The 23,426-nt window shown below is 39.0% G+C and overlaps 1 protein-coding gene across 12 annotated transcripts in view; it reads right to left on the bottom strand.

The window, feature by feature from the left end:
* SGMS1 (sphingomyelin synthase 1) overlaps window positions 1-23,426 on the bottom strand; it is a 292,041-nt gene that overhangs the window by 54,825 nt on the left and 213,790 nt on the right. Inside the window, exon 1 of one of the 12 annotated variants that reach the window (XM_060034554.1) lies at window positions 17,970-22,175. The exons of the other annotated variants lie outside the window; for them this stretch is intronic. The gene's annotated coding sequence lies outside the window, so the exon portion shown is untranslated. Of the gene's footprint in view, window positions 1-17,969; window positions 22,176-23,426 lie in introns of those variants that run through there. 12 annotated transcript variants of the gene reach the window in all.

Here is a 23,426-nt window from a genome sequence, read left to right as displayed (position 1 = left end):
ACCTTTGTACATGCTGTTACAGCTACTTGGGACACTTTCACCCTATTCTTTCTTCACTATTGGCTTCCACTCAACTTTCAGGCCTCCACTCTTTTTTTTTTTTGAAGGGGGTATAATGTTTAATTGGCATCCAAAGGTATTATCAGCTAAATGTTCAAAAGTATCAAATGTACATCTCACAAAAAATTACATTTGTCCTTGACTTTTGCTTCTCTCTGATCCACATGTTATTAATACATCATAATACAATATATATGCCACATATTCAGGCCTCCACTCTTATATGTCATCTCTTCACCAAGCCTTCCATGATCATCCTCTTACCTACATCATCATCTTACTTGTTGAGTGTCTTTCTGCCCTGCCAGAACGGAAGCTCCAGGATAGAAGGAAGTTCTCTTGTGTTTTTTCATTATTGTATCCTTGAGAGCTAGCACACAGTAGGCACTCAATATAAATATCTGTTTCATGAGTGAAAAAATAAACACTAGAGAAGGAAGGTAGTTGACTATACTTGATTCTAAGAACATAGGTCTTAAACCCAGATTGTCCATAATGTGGGGATGACCGGATCATTCTAAATAAAACTCATGTATTTTCTTTTAAACTCCCAAGTATTAAAAAAAGAATAAATCCATAAACCATTTCATCAAAAAATTAATTTAAAAAAATCTCCTGAAAAGAAGTACAGCTAGGATTTTCAGACGGGAAAACACATTTCTTTTAATCATACCATTTTTTCCTTTTAGACTTACTTTAGTAAGAGAAGAAAATAACATTGAGCCCTGTTGGTAGGAACTTAATTTCTTAAACATGTAAAAGGAATCTCTATCCAATTGTTATGCCTAAAGAGAAGGCTCAGAGAGGTTCCTTAATTTGTATTCTTTGTTATAAGTAAATTAAAAGGAAATGCAGAGTCAATGCTATAACAGGAAAACCAAAAGTATTCAAACAAAATTTACAATTTCACATTTATACAATAATTAAAGCAAAAATACTTGTTTTTTTCAAATTGTGTACACAGCCATTTTCCACCCGAAATTAAGCCCTCACACTTTTCAAAGTTATCAAAATCCTCCTTAGTACGTATGTTTAATCAGATTTTTAAGAGTGTCACAGTAAGAAACAGAGCCTAAATATGAAACCTTACAGATGTTTCTCAACATGCTTCTGAAGGTACGATAACTCCCAGATCCTTTATAGATGAGTTGTTCATTAATCTGTATTAGTTGTTGAGACTGTGGTTGGAACAATAATATAGGCACATCTGAGCAACATGGCATGGAGATGCCATGTCCCTAATTATTCATTCCTCAACAGGCCCTAGCCACTAAAACAGAACTGTAAGAATCACTGTCCTGAGTTGTGTTTTTTAATGCTCAGATCATGTAGTGCTCATTTTTTTTCAAAATTCTGTATGCATTAACACCTAAACCATTTGACAAAATGTCAGTTTCACATACAATGAGAACATTATGTTATCATAACCTGAAAAGGTGACATAGCTCATTAAAAGAATTTCAGAATCTTGTCAAATGATCTAAAGATGTAAACTGTGAGATCAAAGAATTTAACTTTCAAATGCCACAAGTTATTTCAGTATAAAAGAGAAACAAGGAGCAAGGGAAAATACGGATTTAATCTGTAGAAGAACCAAACACCAGTCATGAAGATCGACATTGGAAAAATGACTAAGAACAATTATGTACTACATCTAGGGGAAAAGAAACTCTCAATGTCTCAGTAATGGGGAGGGGTAAAATTTAGCCCCAGTACACCAACAATGGCGTTCCAGATTACTTCTGAAAACTACATTCTTACCATAAAATAACAGTGGAAACCCCATGGGTGTCCATTCCATATCTGATCATGTTCCACACCTACGCTAGAAAAATTAAACTACATACATAATAAAAGATCCGCATATCTAAATTAAGTTCTTTTTGTATAGAGCTAAGTATATATTATAGAGATCCTGTTCATTAAAGGAACTTGATGATCAGCATTCAGAGAGCCTATTACCAACGCACTCTGGCAAGGCAACAGGCACATTAACTTCACTGAAGACACAGCTCAAATTTATCTTCTATTTATATTCCTAATGAGCTTTTCTTTTTGGCATAAACAAAGCCAGCACTGAAGAGCTAAGGACTGAAAATTATACATATTAGTAAAAGCCAAATCACTGAATCCAAATAAAACCAAACATTTATTAAGCACCTACTATGCATAAAGCATTGTCACAGGCATTCTGGGAAACTGGGACACACACAGCAGCACTGTTCCTGCTTAACCAGGTTAAAATGACCCAAAATCAAATTCCAACTCTTCTCCAAACCTACTCCCCTTGCATGCCTCCTTCAGCTTAGTAAATTGCAATTCCATCCTACCACATGCTCTGGCAAAGAATCTTTGCTGGCACGCTCTCTCTGCCCCTATCCAATCCATTACAGCATAAGACCAATAATATTCAAAGAAGCATCTGTGAACTAACTGGAAACTTTTATTCAGAAATACTCCAAACTTGAGTAAAAATAGTCAGACCTAAAACCTTCAATGGACTACTATAACATCTAGCACAGAACAGACTCTTAATAAATATTTGTTGAATGCATGAATGAATGAAGGAGTGGAATTATTTATTTTTGTTTCTAAAGCTCATTATTGTATTGAACACCTACTCTTAAAGCACTATGTATCCCTGACAATGACAATTCATAATCCAGGTAGCATAGCAAAGAGAACATGCTAAGGTAGGATATATGGAGCAAAAAGTGCTCAAAGTGTGAAATAGGAGGTAAGTACAAATAATATATGCTAAGATTCAGTAAAGGCAAAAACAATTTTAAAAAATTAGTTAATATTGCCACAACCTTTATGTAAGGCAATGTGACACTACTTATCAAAATCTGTAACATACTTTATGCTCCAGAAATTCCATTTCTAAGAATCTTCCTTCAGAAATATTAACAACTGAGTCAAGACATACGTTCAAAAAGGTTCCCTGCAGCCCGGTTCACACAGCAGAATTTCCAAATGCATCTAAACATCCTTCATTGTGGTATGGATAAATAAACGTGGTACCTCCTCACAACAGAATACCATGCAGTCATTTCAAAGAATGAGGTGTAGGAAGGAATGAGGTGTATCTGTAGATAGCAGTGTGTCTGTGATACAGAAATACTTATTATTTTCATTTTAAAATGTATATATTTCAAGGCAGGCTCCATGGCTTAGCTGATTAAGGTGCCTGTGTAGTAAAATGTGTATATTTTGCTGTATATGTGTATGTGTATGTATAAGCATAGAAAGTCTGGAAGTATATACAACACAGAGGCTATGGGGGAACAGGTATGGAGAACTGGAGTGGGTGAGGGAATTTCACTTGTTTATACATGGTGTATATTCAATAATCGCATGTCAGTCTGCACTTAAAAAGATTAGAGAGAGCACAAGAGGAAAAGGAGAAAGAGAAGAAAAGGGAAGGGAAAAATGTTTACCAAAGAATTCTCAAGTCCAGAGTTACATACGTCTTTTAAAATATAAGTGTCCATCTGGGATCAGCTGCCCAAGCCAGGAGGTCATGAAATTCACCTTCTCTTGCAGCTGTATCTTCTTGGGATTTAACTCCTCTCCCTCTTTGGAAACCCATGTTGCTTGGGACCTGCCCCAACCTTGCTGGTAGTGGCAGTTCTGGTAAGCATAAAAGTAAAGAAAAACAGAAAGGAAGAAGAATCGGGAGAGCAGCTCCCTGCTCCCTTCCGAAGCCCCCTACAGGTACTGCTGTTCTGTCCTAGAGCTGAGACCACCCTTCATCCTTAACCCTGATGCTTGCGTAAGTGACAAAATTCACATCAGACTCACCCAGCCTGGGCATTCCTCAGAAAGCTCCACCAACCAAGACTGACATGGTCACCAAACTAAACCTTTCTCTTTTTATCCACAATTTGAATACAGACAGGGTTCTACAATGCAGACTTTTTAATCCTCTCTCTTTCTGATCTTGCAAGCAGTAAAAACATGACCTGCAGAAGAACACAATTATAGAAATGGGGCTACCCAGGTCTGGAACATGTTCCCGGGAATCCAGACTAGAAAGACGCAGGGACTTTCCCTGTTTCTCCAGGCCCTTGAGCTCCTAACCAGCCCATTAGCAGAATCCGTAGAGACATCTACAGGTCACTGCCTACCTGGCTTCATCCTGCTGCCAGAGGCTTCAATGGAGTGATGTGTGGCCTGCTCAAGGAACATTCAGAACCCATTTCCAAAACATTACTTATTTCTGCCCCAATTTACCAGCTATATTACCTGGACTATTATTTATTTAACAGTGTTCTTCAAATTGGCTTGTACTCTGCCTTTTTTGTCTGTCCTAGATCCATATGTATGCTGTCTACAAGAGACCCACTTCAGACCTAGGGACACATACAGACTGCAAGTAAGGGGATGGAAAAAGATATTCCGTGCAAATGGAAATCAAAGCTGGAGTAGCAATACTCGTATCAGATAAAATAGACTTTAAAATAAAGAATGTTACAAGAGACAAGGAAGGACACTACATAATGATCAGGGATCAATCCAAAAAGAAGATATAACAATTACAAATATATATGCACCCAACAAAGGAGCACCTCAATACATAAGGCAACTGTTAGCTGCTATAAAAGAGGAAATCAACAGTAACACAATAATAGTGAGGGACTTTAACACCTCACTTACACCAATGGACAGATCATCCAAACAGAAAATTAATAAGGAAACACAAGCTTTAAATGACACAATAGACCAGACAGATTTAATTGATATCTATAGGACATTCCATCCAAAAGCAGCAGATTACACTTTCTTCTCAAGTGCACACGGAACATTCTCTAGCATAGGTCACATCCCGGGTCACAAATCAAGCCTCAGTAAATTTCAGAAAATGGAAATCATATCAAGCATCTTCTCTGACCACAACGCTATAAGATTAGAAATGAGTTAGAGGGAAAAAAACATAAAAAACACAAACACATGGAGGCTAAACAAAACATTACTAAATAACCAAGAGATCACTGAAGAAATCAAAGAGGAAATCAAAAAATACCTAGAGCAAATGAAAAGAAAACATGATGATCCAAAACCTATGGCATGCAGCAAGAGCAGTTCTAAGAGGGAAGTTTATAGCTATACAAGCCTACCTCAAGAAACAAGAAAAATCTCAAATAAACAATCTAACCTTACACCTAAAGGAACTAAAGAAAGAAGAACAAACAAAACCCAAAGTTAGTAGAAGGAAAAAAATCATAAAGATCAGAGCAGAAATAAATGCAACAGAAACAAAGAAAACAATAGCAAAGATGAATAAAGTTAAGACTGGTTCTTTGAGAAGATAAACAAAATTGATAAACCATTAGCCAGACTCATCAAGTAAAAGAGGGAGAGGACTCAAATCAATAAAATTAGAAATGAAAACAGAGAAGTTACAACAGACACCGCAGAAATACAAAGCATCCTAAGAGACTACTACAAGCAACTCTATGCCAATAAAATGAACAACCTGGAAGAAATAGACAAATTTTTATTTAGGTATAACCTTCCAAGACTGAACCAGGAAGAAATAGAAAATATGAACAGAAAAATCCCAAGTAATGAAATTGAAACTGTGACTGGAAATCTTCCAACAAACAAAAGTCCAGGACCAGATGGTTTCACAGGTGAATTCTATCAAACATTTAGAGAAGAGCTAACACTCATCCTTCTCAAACTCTTCCAAAAAACTGCAGAGGAAGGAATACTCCCAAACTCATTCTATGAGGCCACCATCACCCTGATACCAAAACCAGACAAAGACACTAAAAAAAAAGAAAATTACAGACCAATATCACTCATGAATATAGACACAAAAATCCTCAACAAAATACTAGCAAACAGAATCCAATAACACATTAAAAGGATCATACACCATGACCAAGTGGGGTTTATCCCAGGGATGCAAGGATTCTTCAATACATGCAAATCAATCAATGTGATACATCATATTAACAAACTGAAGAAGAAAAACCATATCATCATCTCAATAGATGCAGAGAAAGCTTTTGACAAAATTCAACACCCATTTATGATAAAAACTCTCCAGAAAGTGGGCATAGAGGGAACCTACCTCAACATAATAAAGGCCATATATGACAAACCCACAGCAAACATCATTCTCAATGGTGAAAAACTGAAAGCATTTCCTCTAAGATCAGGAACGAGACAAGGATGTCCACTCTCACCACTATTATTCAACATAGTTTTGGAAGTCCTAGCCACAGCAATAAGAGAAGAAAAAGAAATAAAAGGAATACAAATTGGAAAAGAAGAAGTAAAACTGTCACTGTTTGCAGATGACATGATACTATACATAGAGAATTATAAAGATGCCACCAGAAAAGCACTAGAGCTAACCACTGAATTTGGTAAAGTTGCAGGATACAAAATTAATGCACAGAAATCTCTTGCATTCCTATACACTAATGATGAAAAATCTGAAAGAGAAATTAAGGAAGCACTCCCATTTACCACTGCAACAAAAAGAATAAAATACCTAGGAATAAACCTACCTAGGGAGACAAAAGACCTGTACGCAGAAAACTATAAGACAATGATGAAAGAAATTAAAGATGATACAAACAGATAGAGAGATATACCATTTTCTTGGATTGGAAGAATCAATACTGTGAAATGACTATATTACCCAAAGCAATCTGCAGATTCAATGCAATCCCTATCAAATTATCAATGGCATTTTTTACAGAACTAGAACAAAAAAATCCTAAAATTTGTATGGAGACACAAAAGACCCCAAATAGCCAAAGCAGTCTTGAGGGGAAAAAAAAGAAGCTGGAGGAATCAGACTCCCTGACTTCAGACTACACTACAAAGCTACAGTAATCAAGACAATATGGTACTGGCACAAAAACAGAAACATAGATCAATGGAACAGGATAGAAAGCCCAGAGATAAATCCACGCACCTATGGTCAACTAATCTATGACAGAGGAAGTAAGGATATACAATGGAGAAAAGACAGTCTCTTCAATAAGTGGTGCTGAGAAAACTGGACAGCTACATGTAAAAGAATGAAATTAGAACACTCCCTAACACCATACACAAAAATAAGCTCAAATGAATTACAGACCTAAATGTAAGACTGGACACTATAAAACTCTTAGAGGAAAACATAGGAAGAACACTCTTTGACATAAATCACAGCAAGATCTTTTTTGATCCACCTCCTAGAGTAATGGAAATAAAAACAAAAATAAAACAAATGGGACCTAATGAAACTTCAAAGCTTTGGCACAGCAAAGGAAACTACAAACAAGACGAAAAGACAACCCTCAGAATGGGAGAAAATATTTGCAAACGAATCCACGGACAAAGGATTAATCTCCAAAATATATAAACTGCTCATGCAGCTCAATATTAGAAAAACAAACAACCCAATCCAAAAATGGGCAGAAGACCTAAATAGACATTTCTCCAAAGAAGACATACATATGGCCAAGAAGCACATGAAAAGATGCTCAACATCACTAATTATTAGAGAAATGCAAATCAAAACTACAATGAGGTATCACCTCACACTAGTTAGAATGGGCATTATCAGAAAATCTACAAAGAACAAATGCTGGAGAGGGTGTGGACCAAAGGGAATCCTCTTGCACTGATGGTGGGAATCTAAGTTTTACAGCCACTATGGAGAACAGTATGGAGGTTCCTTAAAAAACTAAAAATAGAATGACCATATGACCCAGCAATCCCACTACTGGGCATATGCCCTTATTAAACCATAATTCAAAAAGACACATGCACCCCAATGTTCATTGCGGCACTATTTACAATAGCCAAGACATGGAAGCAACCTAAATGCCCATCAACAGACGAATGGATAAAGAAGATGTGGTACATATATACAATGGAATATTACTCAGCCAGAAAAAGGAACGAAATCGGGTCATTTGTAGAGCCATGGATGGATCTAGAGACTGTCATACAGAGTGAAGTAAGTCAGAAAGAGAAAAACAAATATTGTATATTAATGCATATATGTGGAACCTAGAAAAATGGTACAGATGAACTGGTTCGCAGGGCAGAAATTGACACACAGATGTAGAGAACAAACATATGGATACCAAGGGGGGAAATTGGCGGGGGGTTGGTGGCAGTGGTGGGATGAATTGGGAGATTGGGATTGACATACATACACTAATATGTATAAAATGGATAACTAAGAAGAATCTGCTGTATAAAAAAATAAATGAAAGAAAATTGAAAAAAAAAAACACAAAACACTGTCTTGTCCTAGGCAATAATATCCATGAAAACAGACATTTAATGTACTGGCAATTCTTTTTAAACTAATGAACATTAAAGCAAATATATAACTGAGAATTTTAACAGTGTTGCCTGATTCCCATGGTATGTAAAACAGTTTGAGAAGAGTGTTCTGAAAAAGCCATTCTGGGAAAGTGTACTGAGGTGCAAACAAGAGCAAAGAACTCTGGGAGCACTACCTATGCAGATGCGTGGTGTTGCCATGACCACAGATTTTGTCTTTAAGAAAGTAATCGCAAGTGGAGAGAGAAGGGACGGGGTGGGGGGGGGGGAGTCCTCGTGTGAGTTTCCTCCATCCCTATTTGCAATTTCCTTCAAATCAAATTGCTTTGCCCCTAGGAACCTGTTTTTGTTCTGAATTTTAACATTTAAAAAACAACTAAAGAGCTGTGGTTTGGGGTGATAAGTTCTGGAGATGGACACTGGTGATGGTTGTACAAGAAATGCATATACTTAACACCACTAAATTGTGCACTTAAAATGGTAAATGTGATGTTATGTATATTTTACCACAAATTTTTTCAAATGTTAAAAACAAAAAGCCAACCATGCTCAGCCACTGAGCTGAATGGAGTTATGAGTGGCCCCGCCGCAGGCTCAGGTGGGGCAGGGCAGGTGTGCATGGCCCTGGTGAATCCCTCTGTCTTTGCCTCTTGTCTTTTTCCCATCCACCTTTCAGGGATCTAACTGCAGTGTGGAAGGGGACATGGGGCGGTTCAGGAAGGAATGAAATCCTAACCCATCACTTGCTAAATGTTCACATCCATTTGCTGTACAGTGTGATGAAGAAGAAAGTGGCATTTCAGGCAACCCTGCTCTCCACCTGTAAAGCACAAGGGTAGGAGACAGGTCTTCGTCTTCCTCTTCTTTTTAATTCTCTGGTACTACCAGGTTAAAACTATTAGATAAAATTGGATTGTTAGAGGGATACACGTATATGTACCTTTCATATTAGGTAGATTTTACACGGTACTAAACTTGGGAATTAAGAATTGGGATTACAGTTAATGGACTTCTGACCTGTGGGTTTCAGCTGGCACCAATCTCAGGGGGAAGAAAGGAGTCCACGTGTTCAACAATAAGAAACACACTAAATGAATCAGTACCCTTATAAGTAATTCCACAAAATTATAATTTATATCTTCTTGGAAAATGTTCAATGATGTGGAAGAATGCATGTGATATTCTATATTGCAAATTTTAAGCAAGTTTCTGTTCAGTATATATATATGGCATGATCGTGGTTTTGTGATAACTGTATCGCAGATAGAATACATTACGCACAGAAGATAAGACTTTAGGTCTACACACCAAACTGATGACAGTTACCTCTGGTGACTTAACAATTCTACTTATCTTCTTACAGTTCAAAATTCATTATAATGAACATATTATTTTTCTAATCAATACAAGGCTATAATAAACAAACATAAATAAATAAATAGCTGTTTTAAAAGTGGATGCCCTCCCTCAATTACACACACACACTTGCCCTCTCTCCCCACCCACCTCCTACTGAAAAACTCCAGACACAACCTTTGTCTTCTGTTATCAACAGAAACAGAGGAGCGACTGTGGAGCTGGTAGACTAAATTTAGCAGACAGATCCAAGTTAGAGTTCCTCTCAAAGAACTCCTGGAAATAGCTCTGGTCTCATGAAACTGAACTTCCTCACTCTGTCACTCTGGGCTTCATTTTATGAGCTTCTGATTTTATCAAATGGCCACAGGAACTACATACTATTAAAAATAGCACCACAGTATGCTGGTTGGTGTAACTTCTTGGCAAAGAGCAACTTGTTTTCTGCATTTCTGTGAAACACTTAATACATGTAAATCAAAATAACAAAGGTCAAAGTCTTCAGAAGTAGGTTATTAACTTCAGGAGTTACAATCAACAGTACAATAGATTCTTATTAAGAAGGAAAAAACAAAACTTAAAAAAAATGAATGCTTAAATCTCTTATGTGAAGGTACTTAATAAACTACAAAATTATCCAATTCTCAAAGCAAAAATTTTGGGGAAGTTTATTGTACCAATTTTGCAGGTGAGGACATGGAGGCTCCAAAAGTAAGTGATCTCAAGTTAGATCTTCAGCACTGAAATAGTGCTACAATTATATTACATCAAAGAATTTTCCAGAATTTATCACTAAGTTATTTAGACTTGAATAGAGCCAAATGATCCACTTCTGTTTTTCCTTTAAAGTTAAAAAGACTTCCATTGTAATTATATTTTATTAAGATTTTTAAAATTTATAGACAATTTTTTTTTTGTTTGCATTCTCCTCTTTGGCCTGAACTTTTAAAACAATCTCCTCATTTTTCCAAAATATCAATTTCCAGTAAGACAAAAAGATGGTTTTCTTCTTGTATCTTTTGCATTAAACAGTATAAGCTTCACTTGTGCCAACGGTATTTATAGAGAAAAGTTTGAGAGAGCTGGGCAGCAAGAAGAGACAGAAACATGGTATTTATAATTTGGAGATGCAGGATGTAGAAATTATTTGAAAAAGATCAGAACAGCTTTATAATGAATAGTTCATTTTTGTTGGTAAAAATTTATATAACTTTGACTTGGCTGCGTCATGTGATTTTTAAATTGCCTGAAATATAAAATTCTCTATTAATATTGCTCTCTCTATATACAAAACAAATATCAATATATCATATAATTTTATAATAGTAATGAAATACATACATTGCTTTTTTTCAACAGGCACAAAGTTGTTATTCTTCTTTTTTTTTTCTTCTCCCAGTATAAGGAGTGTCTAATGGGGATGGAGTTTGGCTCAGGGCTAATGTCTTGAACACACGTATTTAAACATGAGGCAGCCATACGGCATAGTGGTTAAAATGAGCTTTGGAATCTCTTAGACTGGGTCAAATTCTTCCACCTTCCTTCACTAATAATAACTACCATTTGTATGATCTTAGGTGAGTTACCTAACATCTGAACCTCTTGTTGCCTCATCTCTAAAATGAGAATTAATATCGATCTCAGCTGGCTTAAAACATTTTTTCTTTTCCTTTTGATATAATTTTAGATTTACATAAAAGTTGCAATAACAGAACAGAAAACTGAGGTATACCCTTCACCCCATTACTCCTGTGTTAACAACTTAGATAACCATAGCACAGTTATCAAAATCAGGAAATTAACAATGTTATAATATTATTAACTTAAAAACAGATCTTATTTGAATTTTACCAATTTTCCCCGGATGTCCTCTTTCTGTTCCCACAATCTTTTAGTTATTGGGTCTCCTTAATCTCCTCCAATACATGGCTGTTCCCCAATCTTTCCTTGCCTTTACGACCTTGACACTACTGAAGAATAATAGTTATTCTGTAGAATGTCTCTCAGTTTGGGTTTCTCAGATGTTTTCATGATTAAAGTTATACATTTTTGGCAGGAACACCCAGAAGTGATGTTGTGTCCTATTCAGTACATCGTTTCAAAGGGTACATGATGTTTATATGTCATATTGGGTGTAATGCTAACCTGATCTCTTGTTTAAGTCGGTAACCTCAGAAAGTTGTTTGTGTACGTGGTGGTTCTGGAACTTGTCTTTAACAAGTGGCAGCTATTGTTACGGTAAAATCCAAACTAAGAACAGAAGTTTTGGAATTAGGTAGACTTGGGTTCCAATGCCCATTTTACTGGTTCCTGCCATGTGACCATGGACAAGTTTTTTTAACTTCCCCAGTTCCCGCAGTGTCCAATAAAGACAAAACTACCTGTAAAGCTGTTAAGAAGCTGTTATAAAGTTAAGAAGATGAAATGAAATATGTAAAGCACTCAGTGCCTGCAATTTATGCATGTTCCATGAAATCAATCACTATTATTACTTTTTAAGTAAGTTACTATTTTTTCTGCAAAATAATCACTATGGCTTAAGATAAAGAAATCTGAGATCTGGGGGAAAATGTGGGTTGGAGCATTGTGGGAGTAGGTTGGAAAGATGTCAGATGAGGGGGGAAGGCATGGAAGAGCCAACAGCACACCCCTCTTACTCCATCTCATCTTTCCATTGCAAAAACTGGCATTGCAAGTACAGCCAGAGCACATGAAGGCATTTGTGCTTGATTTCTGACACGTTAACCCCATGATGCAAGAACCAATTCCCTGCTATACGCCATGGAGGCTTCTCCCTCATTTGTTCTCTCTTGTAAAATCATTACCTTCTGCTTGCTGGGCTCTCTTGCAGGGATTTTTAGGCTGTGACATAGGACACCAAACTTTTTTCTTCTATGGCTGCCTCTGCTGTTATACTCAGGTGTAGACAGCTAGGAGGGCAATTCTAGGACACACATAACATACGGTAGTTAAAATATATCCCTCCTTTTAAAATATAAGCCTAACCCTAAAGAAACCAAAAATAAATGTAAAATTAATCCTGGGGGGATCTGGATTTTAAATACTTCTCCGTCAGACCATATGAAGGATCATAAAACTACTGCACCATGGCCTTTGTGGATTTAACCTCAGCTTTGGAAAACCACATTATTATTCATAGACATGAGAGAGTAATAAATATGTACTGGGTTACTCCATAGAGCTTAGATGTTGATTACAAAGGCATTAGAGCATCATTAAGTGTTGAAGTATTGATAACTAGAAAATCAATAATGTGATACAACAGTCTTCTATAGGATACTATTATTACCAGCCAAGCTCTACAGCACCTGTACCTTAGAGACCAGGAAGTTAACAGCCACCTGCCAAGCTCTCTCTGTGCCAGAGTGGGAACCTGTATGCCACAGAGGTGAAATAACATGCATGTGTAGTTCTCTGAAAAAACCAATCTGCCAGATGGATACTGATGCTCTGGCTCCCAGGCCAGGATGAGGACCACTGGCTCAAGTGATCTATAAATGGCTTTGAAGAGCACTGAATTTTCAGAGGGCGGTTTAAGCAGAGAACTAAGCGGGATCAAGAGTCCAGGGTCTCTTCTCAGCACACTTCTGGCCCACGTGTGAGAGGGAAGGTCCATTACTTACTTGCATTCTCACCCTCCCGCTCTGCCTCCTAGCTCACATTACTGAGAGTTTACCAGGACCTAAACTTTTTACACTATAAGCTCACTGAAATCAAAGCAATCCTACGAAAAGGATGAAGAATCCCTATTGACAGGTGAGGACCTAGGCCCCAGAAGTGAGGTGAGACACTCAAGGTCGCACACTGGAGCAGGGCTCCGACACTGGGCTCCAACGTCTGTGTGCTCCACTACTGAGCAGTACGCCTCCTAGTGGGAAGCCATCCCTTCCCTTCAAACCATGAGGGTAAAGCTGAGAGAAGACTCTGGAACATGTTTTCAGTTCCTTAAAAGGAGGTGCACTGTTACCACAAGCCCTGTTACCGACAAATTCGTCTCTCTTCCTTCCGAGAGGTTTCAGGAGCATCCTTCTGGGTCAAACGCTCCACCACTGGGGAGGCCCCTAACGAACACAAGGCTCTCCCACCTCCTCCGCCCTCTGCCCAGGCTAACATGTCCACTGCCCAGCCTGGCTCCAATAGCTGAGAGACAACATCAGGGCTTGTGCGGAGCCTGAGCTGCGGACACGGTCCTCCTTCCTGGAGTGCCTCTCGCGCTCCAGGGCGCCATCTGCATGTACCACGCAGACAATTCCTGAACACAAATCACGTCTACAAAGCAGTGGGTCACATCAGGGGATAAATTTCCTAGAGAAGGACGTTCCATACAGTTTCACTTTCCTCAACACTTAGGCAAAGGTATTTCTTTCTTTCTTTCTTCAAAAAGGACTTTCCCCCTTACTACAAAAACAATATATTCTCCTTATAAACGATTCAAACGATAGAGAAGTACATTCAAGTTAGACTGGAAGGAAGGAAGAGAGGGAGGGAGGGAGGGAGGGAGGGAGGGAAAGCAAGCTTCCTCAACTCCATCCTTTAGAGATAACTAGTGCTAACAGTCTGATGTACAAGCTTCAGGACTTTAAAAAAATGCAAATATAATTGTTAAATGAAAAAAGCAAGGGAGCAGATTCACATGTATTGTATAATACCATGGGTCTAAAAGAGAGGGAAGGAAGGAGATATATACAAATTTGCCAATATACACATAAAATATGACTTGAAAGCTTCAAAATAGTCAATATGAACTACTCCAGGGAGTGGCCCTGGGTGGCAAGGATGAGAAGTATACTTGTCACTGTACATCCTTTCTTACCATTTGAACATGAAACCATGTGAATATATTATCTACTCAAAATATTAACAGAGGGCTTCCCTGGTGGCGCAGTGGTTGAGAGTCCGCCTGCCGATGCAGGGGACACGGGTTCGTGCCCCTGTCCGGGAAGATCCCACATGTCGCGGAGCAGATGGGCCCGTGAGCCATGGCCGCTGAGCCTGCGCATCCGGAGCCTGTGCTCCGCAACGGGAGAGACCACAACAGTGAGAGGCAGAGTTAAATACTGAAACAGAGAAAATGCATTTATTAAAAGCCCAAAACAGTGCCTAGCATAGAGTTGGCACTCCATGGATCTTGCAGAATGAATGAAACAAATGAGACTATCTCTTCCAATTTAATAGGAATTACTCTGCTCACAGGACACACCCTGTTCTAAGTCACCTACCAGCTTACAAGGACAAAAGAACAAAAACACTTGATTACTGACAAGGAAAGTGACCATGATTGGCTCTTATAAGAGGAACAGTAAATATAAATTAAGAGTGAAAGAAGATTTTAGATTGCATCTAGCAACTGGCAAAGATATCAACCACCATTCTGAACATTTTCTCCCAAGACTCCTGTGGGCAGAGAGAGGATAAACATAGCCACTCAAAAGTCTGGATGCATAGACTTTTTAAGAAGGACAATTTTTTATGTTTAGTTGACCTTAAAATTACATGTAAATTTTGTATTTTTGTATTCTCTATAATAATGGTTATATTCATACAAAAACCACTTTCTTTGCCCAAATCTTTAAGAAATATGTGTTTATCATGTTACTTCACACCTCTTGACCTACTACCTCACATATGGGGGAATTCAAGCACCCCAACTGTAAAATTAGATTCTAGCTGAATCTTCAAATTCTAAACAAACTGGGGTCATCAAAGCAAGTGCTTTACCCAAGATCACACGGCAAAGGCTAGCAAAGCTGAGACCAGGCTGTGAGAGCAGTTTCTCAGTGAGAGCCTAAGATTTGACTGAAGTCTTTCTGTGTGTCTTTCTCCCCACCTCCACCCAACATGCACACAGCTACTACCGGCTCCCCAAAACAAAAGCCCTCCCATAGCTGCCTGGGTCTGGAAGCCCACCCCCATTTGCAGAACTGCTTAGTCCAGCTATGCCCACAAAACATAAAACCTCTAACAAGCCCTGTATCTCATTAGACTTTGTATGAAGCTTTTTGTTTTTATAAACGAAACTGTTTCTAAGCACTTCAGTAATTATTTTGGCTGCACCATTTGCATATTGGTTAACGCACTCATTGCAGATCTGTGTCTTTTATTTATTTGATAAGACCAGAACCTTGGTATGACAACATGTGGTTAACCGACTTTTTTTTTTTTTTGCGGTACGCGGGCCTCTCACTGCTGTGGCCTCTCCCATTGCAGAGCACAGGCTCTGGACGCGCAAGCTCAGTGGCCATGACTCACGGGCCCAGCCTCTCCGCGGCATGTGGGATCTTCCCGGACCGGGGCATGAACCCATGACCCCTGCATCGGCAGGCGGACTCTCAACCACTGCGCCACCAGGGAAGCCCTAACCAACTATTTTGATTAACAATGTTTGATATTTGCAGTGAGGTGGATGGACCTAGAGTGTGTCATACAGAATGAAGGAAGTCAGAAAGAGAAAAACAAATACCGTATGCTAACACATATATATGGAATCTAAAAAAAAAAAAAAGGTCTGCTGAACCTAGGGGCAGGACAGGAATAAAGACACAGACGTAGAGAACAGACTTGAGGACACAGGGAGGGGGAAGGGGAAGCTGGGATGAAGTGAGAGAGTGGCACTGACATATATACACTACCAAATGTAAAATAGGTAGCTAGTGGGAAGCAGCTGCATCATACGGGGAGATCAGCTCAGTGCTTTGTGACCGCCTAGAGGGATAGGACAGGGAGAGTGGGAGGGAGAGGATATGGGGATATATGTATACATATAGCTGATTCACTTTGTTATACAGCAGAAACTAACACACCATTGTAAAGCAATTATACTCCAATAAAGATGTTAAACAAACAAACAAACAAAAAAAGTTTGAAAACAGTACTGCCTGTTGTTTAACATCTTCCATAATACACATCCCCCTGATTTTAGCTGGCTTGGCTTTCCCTTAATTTTTTCAAAGCAACTTCATATTAAAATTAGATTATCCTATTTTACACAAAGAATTCCTTGAACAATAAACATCGGTTAAAATATCTGCGCTGAAATTATGTTCAATTCTTACTCAGAACACTTGATACTTTATATATATGTCATGTCCATAAATCAAATGCATAAATCCTGTTTTACAAAAGACACCTGCAGCAGACAAGACACTTCAGCAGGAAACCAATTTTAACTGGTGAAAGAAAAGAAAGTATCTCTGGGAGAAACAAGTATACACATTTTTAGACTGCTACTATAAAAATTTCCTGAAGCATCAGCTCTGAAGAATCACTCTATTCCCTCAGGGAATTTAAGCCAACAGAATGTCCATGTCTAGATGTTTTAAGAGGAACTGGGAAATTTGATGCCTGTACAAATTCCTACAGGGGTGAATGAATGTCCAAACAATTTCTCTATTGGATCACATATCTCTAGTCCCCAGGAGAAATCTCAGAGCTTTTAGGATCAAATTAATTCCACTCTGTCACAAAAGTAACCAGTGCATGAAGGCAAAGATGGTGATGGTCATGGTCTGGGTCTGGGTCTGGGACAGCACTGGAGAGAGGTGAAAACCAATGTCATGGGGGAGAGACCGTGGTGTTAGGAATCAGCTCCAAAAGCGCTGTGCTTGCTGTCCTGGCCCCGCCTTGGAATAAGACCCAATAAGAGGACAGTCTTCCCCAAGCATCTTCCTTATCCGAGGTGGCGTGAATTTCAAACATTTGATACAAAAATGTTCAAGTATAAAGGAAAAGGCAAGTTCCAATTTCACAACACATTCTAAAGCAACTCAAAAACCATCCAAAGCAGAAAGACTTCTAGACTAGGAGACATAAGACCTAAAGTCAACTCAATGACTACCCCCTCCCATCTTTCAGCTTCTCTTTTGAGTTAACTGGGCAGAAATATAATATCTTTCCTTCCTCACAATGCTATTGTTGGACTTGAATATGACAAACCTTTCAAAACCATGAAATGCTGCACAGATTACTATATTACCCAAAGGATGGCAAATTTATAAATGATTAAATTGTAATATCAACAGTTTCCTGTCTAGGTAGCTACAGAAACAAAAAAGGATCTAGACACAATCCTTTAGACAGTTTTATCCAAAGCTATGGTTTCTGCATGAGTTTAATAAATAATACAAATCATTATGACTTAGATTTGGGTCTACTTCTTCTAAACATAACATCACTCAACGAAGGCCTAGCCTTACACCGGACTCTACAGGCTAAGGAGGCAGCAGTCATACCTCTGGGTTCTATTAGTAACTGGACCATGAACTTCACACCAGCAGGGCTGTCCTCCTCAGGATCCCTGAAGACCAGCCCATCAAGCACCATGCAGAGGACAATGCTTCCAGAAGAGTCTACCTTTATAACTCCACCAGGGCACAGTCCAAGAGTTGTTTCAGTAACAAGAGAAAGAAAAGTCAACAGACAAAAAGTAAATAATTGAATAACAAACATGAGAACAAAGTATTGGGAAGGAAATGGTATGATGGCTGAGATTTGCTTTGGGTCCCTCTCTCGCTCTCCTGACCCTGAACAAAGTAGGGCAGAGGGAAAGGTAGAATCAGAATCAGAGAAAGCCGATAGTTGTTAATGCTGGGTGATAAGGATATAGAGTGTGCTACTAGTCACTCCACATTTTCAAGAATTGTCATTATAAAATGTTTTTTAAGCCGTAATTTGGTATGAACCCAATTTTTGTTTTGAAAATTACACATGAACACACAAAAAAAACATAAGGCACCCAGAAAAAAGAAATAAAAATAAAATAAATACATCAAAAAATCTATGTTGGGTCGTGGGATGAAACACACAACTGCTAATCAGAGAGCCAGTACTCAGAGTAAACAGAAGTTCTTTCCACCAAGCCTCAGGCATTCATCAACAGCTACTGGAGCTACCACTGCTTAATTTTTTTTAAATTTTTTTTAAGCTGTACAATACGATGAGTTGATATACACATACATTGTGAAACCACCATGTCTTTAATAACCTACCCACACATACAACATTCCCTGAGCAAGGTTAAGACCTGACCCTGAAAGTACACCCAAATATTACCCACCCTACAGTCCCCACAGGCAGTGGGGCTTTCACGCATAGCTCTTTCCTCAAAGAACGAAAACATTTCCAGATTCTCTACGTAAAGAAACCAGGTCAAGTCAACAATAAGAGAGAGAAAAAAAAAAAAAGAGGCAGAAAGATCAAACTGTGACACGCAAGAACACCTTACATTAGATGGATGATAAAAATCTAAACACCGCATCCCATTTATTGGGAAGATACATACTAAAGCTTTATTCTGTATTTCTTTTTCTGTTCTTCCTTTTTTTTTTTTTTTTCTTAAACTATGTCCTCACTTGCTCTACATTTCATTTTTTTGATCCAGAGGCAGACAAGAAAGTCAGGAAATACCTGAGAAACTCCACGAATGGCAGATAAGGAGGTGGGTTAAGCAATAATACACTGTTCTAGAAATTCCCTTTGATAAAGGCACTGAGTTCTGAGACTAATTACTAGGGATAGTTACAGAGACTGTGGACCTTTTCTGATATCTGTCCCTCAACAAGAAAAAAGATTCTCTGGGCAAAATGTTTTTTATTAGTATGGACATCCACGATACAGATAACAAAATCACTGGCTGAACAGTACAGCTTACGAAGATCTTGCAGGTGAGCTGATAAAGGTCCCCCAAAACAAGGAGATTCTTTTGATCTTACATGTCCTCGGGACACTGTGTTCAGTCATCTTCCCAGAGCAAGGTACTCATTACCCAGATGTTCAGACTCTTGACCTTTGCCCCCTGAGTCATGTATCTTCTCTCTACATGGACACATAAAAGCAGGGGGAAAACTGCCACGTAAGCCAATCCTCTGGGTTAAGGGGGGAAATTATTTACATTCCATTCTCACATCCTTCCTGTCTGAAACTTTTTTTTTTTTTTGGCTGCACTGAGCAGCATGTGGGATCCTAGTTCCCTGACCAGGGATGGAACCCTGTGCCCCCTGCAGTGGAAGCGTGGAGTCTCAACCACTGGATCTCCAGGAACGTTCCTCTCTGAATGTTTAAAAGAAGCTTGCTTTTCTTAAAAACTGGTCAGTTCCTATCTTATGGATAACATGAATCTTATGATGTTTCTCATTTTGCTGTGCCCACCAGGAATCCCTTAGCCAAATCTAAAACTGGACCGAACCTAAAGATTCAGTGCTTATATCTAACGAGTCTAAGTGTCTGTTATGTGGATCTCAAATCAAAACGTCCATCAACAGCCACGTGAATTCCTTCTTCAAGAGAGACGAGAGTCAGGGATGGGAATACGGGTGATGGCATAATGCTGGTTTTCCCCTGGCACTTCGGATGCATTCTGTACCATAGTTTATGACACACGACAGGGCAGAATTTGTCCAGACTTGATCAAGAACCACATCCACTAAGAAACTCCTCTTGCCATTCAGTTATCCATAACTTTCAATAGTGTGAATTTTCTCGGAGGGCATGGTCTTTCAAGAGGTCTGTACAAATTCTGGTATCAGGCACTATGAAATGGAAATCAAAATAAATCTGAGGTAATGCGAAATAAACATGAAACAGCAAAAAAAAAAAAAACCCAAGTTTTTTATAGCTATCTACACCTTCTGCTTTAAGTCATAGCTAATTTAATTTGGGGGGCAGGAAAGCAAGACAAGTTTGACCCCAACGTTCAGGCTGTTAGAGCCAAAGTTGCTTTTTTTCTAGGTTTTTGCTTTTCATTCAACACCAAATGGTTTAGCAAGTAATGATTGGTATGAATTTTTTCTGACTGCTTCTTAAAAGTGAATCAAGTAATGAACCAAATTAACAAATCACTACATGAACTAGTTATACTTTGAGAACTAATTATCATATATAGAATAATACTGTAATCTGCACGGACTCCTTTTAGCTTTTACGTAACAGGAAGAGCCTGGCAGAAGCACTTGAGTGAGCTGGGAGTTTCGGCTCATATCTAACTCATGAGCTTATCCCTTGAATCCAGGGATATCAAGAGACAGCAAACCTTGAGTGATGGCAAACTCCATGCCCTGCTCTCTCTAGCCACGTGGCTACTTTTTTGTGATTAGACACCAAAAAATGCCTTCATGGGTTACTGTTATGATTAGTATATTGAATTTTTACAACTCGAGATGCAATTCATAGTAAAAAGCATAGTAATGGGTTGGTGGGGTCCCCTGGATACCTTCACCAATCTGGGACTAGATTAACCCCTCCCTCACAACACACTAAAGCATGTGGATGGCTAAGTAACCAGTCACTGTCACTGACTGGAATTAGCTAAGACAAGCCTGACAACTCTGTTCCCACTGGTCGACGTGCAATGCTTATCAAGACTTAAGTTACATTTGCTCTCAACTTGTTTGTGCAGCTTGTACTTGGTTCTGTTATTATATAATTTAACAAAATATTAAGTAATAAATGAAATTCGAATCTGAAAAAAAGTGACCTGTTGTTTCTATTAAACTGAATGCTTTAGAAACACTTGACAAATGAAAATAGCTAAAAATGCTGAAAAATTAGGTGTATTCGAGATAATGTTAATATTCTAAGGGGAAAACATGACTTCTCAATATCTAGACGGATTCAGTACTGAGCTGCTTGGAAAGTTTTGATGTTCTGGATTTAAAGAAATAAAGACTGGACATCACCGATGGTGTGTCGTGACTATGATTTGTGAGGGAAAGACAATTATGGAACACAAAACAGAGAACCCATATCCAAAGCAACACTCTTGACACTAAATGAAAGACTAACCGATTCTGAGCGTTGATATTTCTAAGTTTAATAAAATGTTTATGGTGGGCATGTGTCATTTTTCATTATTTCCACTCTCAAATGATTAATCATCCAACTAGGTGGTCCTAATTGTATTTGATAAAGCTTTCTCTAAGGAACTAAAACCAAGGTCTGGACTCTCCCTCTCTATTTTCTTCTTTCCTTGATAAAGAACTTGAACAAAAATGAAAGGGAGACAGTTTGCCTTGATGAAATCTCACCCCCCTTTCAGCGGTCATGTTCTCTGGAGTCTGCACTTCCCTAGGCTCTGCAAAGGAGGCTCCCAGGGCTGCCTGCCTGGTGGCCCAGGTTAAACATTGCCTCTTCTCTCTCCTTTGCATTTACAACCGCCTTTATCTCAAGTCCTAGTATGCTCAGCTAGGAGCTGAGCAAAGTAAGGCTAAGGTCAACTTACACTACAATGGTGTTTCTTTTCCCTAGGATGTTTGCATTTCAGAAGATCTATCTAGGGCTTCCCTGGTGGCGCAGTGGTGGAGAGTCCGCCTGCCTGCCGATGCAGGGGACATTGGTTCGTGCCCCGGTCCAGGAAGATCCCACATGCCGCGGAGTGGCTGGGCCTGTGAGCCATGGCCGCTGAGCCTGCGCGTCCGGAGCCTGTGCTCCGCAGCGGGAGAGGCCACAACAGTGAGAGGCCCGCCTACTGCAAAAAAAAAAAAAAAAAAAAAAATCACATGCACTGACCTTTTGTTCCATTGCCTCAAGTATGTTCAATGTGAATATGGGAGCAGGATGCATCAGGCACTGATCAAAGTCTGGACAGTCATCAGAGCCTGTCTTATGACCAATAATGATGTAACCAACCTCCCTGTGAGCTACACCGAGGCCAGAGGGTACCTGGACAGGAAGCTCCCAAGTGCTCTGGCTCAGTGTGTGGTGACCAATTCATAATGCAGCCACCGCCAAGGGAACTTCACTGTCTCCCGGTGGCGATAATTAGTGTGTGTGACCAGACCAACGGCAGAGGACTCCAGAAACACAAACGCTCCAATATAGATACTTACGCCTATAACTGACCTCAGTGGGACTTGTGGCCACATCTCGAGACATACAACATAAACCAGAGTGAATTATGTGACACTTGAGCCAGCAGTGGGAAAAATCATTAATTGTCACATTCTAATAGCACATCTCTCTGCCTTCCTGAAAAACAGCAAGTTCTAAACTAGCCCCATTTCCCATACCTGATGTTGTAAGAAGTACTTTCAACATCAGCGATGCCGGAGGTCTTTATCAACAGCTGCCCTCTCCATCTGCACAATACCAGAAACCTCCTTAAAGGCAGGACACATATTCGTCGAGTGATTATTATCTATCAAATTCATCTATTTCTCTCAAAACTCTTCGAAGTAGGTATTTTAATCTCCGTTTTTACAAATTAAAAAAACTGGGGCTTGGAGAGCGTGTATTCCTTATTCGGGAACACCCGTGAGCTGCCACTCACGGCATGAGAACCAAATGCGGAAACTTCCATTTCCAAAGCCTCTGCTTTCCCACTCACTGTAAAGCCTCCTAGTTTTATTCTCAAGTGGTTCACACTTTTCATTTCACCTGCAAAGCATTCCTCCAAAAAGTCTACACACCACTGAAAACTTATACCACCTAATCAAAAATACCCCACAAAAGGTCCTGTATTTTCTTGAAGTTTTTTTTTTTTTGTTTTTTTAACAACGGTCACTGTTGATATTAGCATTTTATTTTTCATTTGCTTAGTTTCTCCAGGGCCGGCTTGGAGCCTTTCAACAAGGCACCAAGGTCTCATCTGCAGACCCGCCCTCACTGAGTGGAACTAATGACAGACACTCCTGCTTTTAGAAACTCATTCTTCAAAGTAGATTCCATTCATCTTATTCATTTATCCTCCTGTATAA

The sequence above is a fragment of the Delphinus delphis genome, chromosome 16, assembly GCF_949987515.2.
Source record: "Delphinus delphis chromosome 16, mDelDel1.2, whole genome shotgun sequence".
NCBI classification, from domain to species: Eukaryota; Metazoa; Chordata; class Mammalia; order Artiodactyla; family Delphinidae; genus Delphinus; species Delphinus delphis.
This window is presented reverse-complemented; position numbering and strand designations above follow the sequence as displayed.